This window comes from Pteropus vampyrus, unplaced genomic scaffold (genome assembly GCF_000151845.1).
Source record: "Pteropus vampyrus isolate Shadow unplaced genomic scaffold, Pvam_2.0 Scaffold348, whole genome shotgun sequence".
In the NCBI taxonomy this organism is placed as follows: Eukaryota; Metazoa; Chordata; class Mammalia; order Chiroptera; family Pteropodidae; genus Pteropus; species Pteropus vampyrus.
The window spans coordinates 1,045,188-1,046,367 of NW_011889129.1; positions in this window are offsets into that span (position 1 = coordinate 1,045,188).

Consider the following 1,180-nt stretch of genomic DNA (forward strand, 5'->3'; position numbering starts at 1 on the left):
GGAAATGAACATTTTTCAAGTACCAGGCAACAGGGTAGTTTTTAAATATGGTATTTAAAAAGTAGGAATTTTAAATACGGCATTTGATTTATTCCACATAACCATCTTTGAAATCAGGATACTGAGGCTCAGCAAGTTGGGAAACCTAATTTGTCCAGATTCACAGAGTTCATAGCCACAGGGCCAGGATTCAGACAGAGGTCATTCTGGCTCTTACCTACTGAGACTGTGTCTGCAAAAAAAAAATATGTAACGTGATGTGAAGAATAGCAGTAGGACCATACCTCAATGGCTGAGATTTCAAATGTACTGAAAAGTAAAAATCCATAAAAAGATGAGGTGTGTTTAAGCAATAGAAAGGGAGAAAATACAGAGTATGTGCCCACCTGCAAACAATCAGCTGTGGGTAGCTACGTTTCTCTCTAGGTCTTTTACAAGGAGCAGTTGAAGATCTCTAGAGTATCTGGGCCCCAAGCCTATTTTTCTTTATTTATTTGTGTTCTTTATTTATCAAATATTCATTGGTGTTGGTAGATATGGGAGTTCTAACTTTTATCTCACATATAAATATAATTATTTCAAAAGGCACTAAGTGCCTAATTACAAAAAAAAAAGATGATTATAACTCTGTTGAGTTTAAAATCTAAGAAAACAATGATGTGGACAAACATGTTAGGCCTATGATAAATATAGTTCGGTATATTAACACAGAGTGACAATAAGATTTTAATGAATCTTGCATAATATATATTTTGCATATTTTGCAACACAGTTAAATATTATGTATTAGATTTGTACTGTTAAGTAAAAGGAGCATATCTTTGTGTTACCGGAACTTTTTTCTATAATGAGATGACTTGGGTGTACAGCGGAAGAGAGAAGTGGCTAGTAACATTCCCCACATCCTCTGCCTTCTCCCACCACATATTTTCTTTAAGTATTAAAAATAATCTAATTATAATCACACATGTACTATGTAATTCCCTCATTGAGTCCTCACAACAACCCCATCGTATATTATGGGTACCCGTTTTTTAGGAGAGGACACAGGCTCAGAGAGGTGACGTAATCTGCCCAAGGTCATACAGAAGTCAGAGATGAAACTGGGCAGCCAGATCTGTCTGTCTCCAGAGCCTTATCCAGGACATTGATGGTGTGAAAGCACGTGGGACAGGGCTGG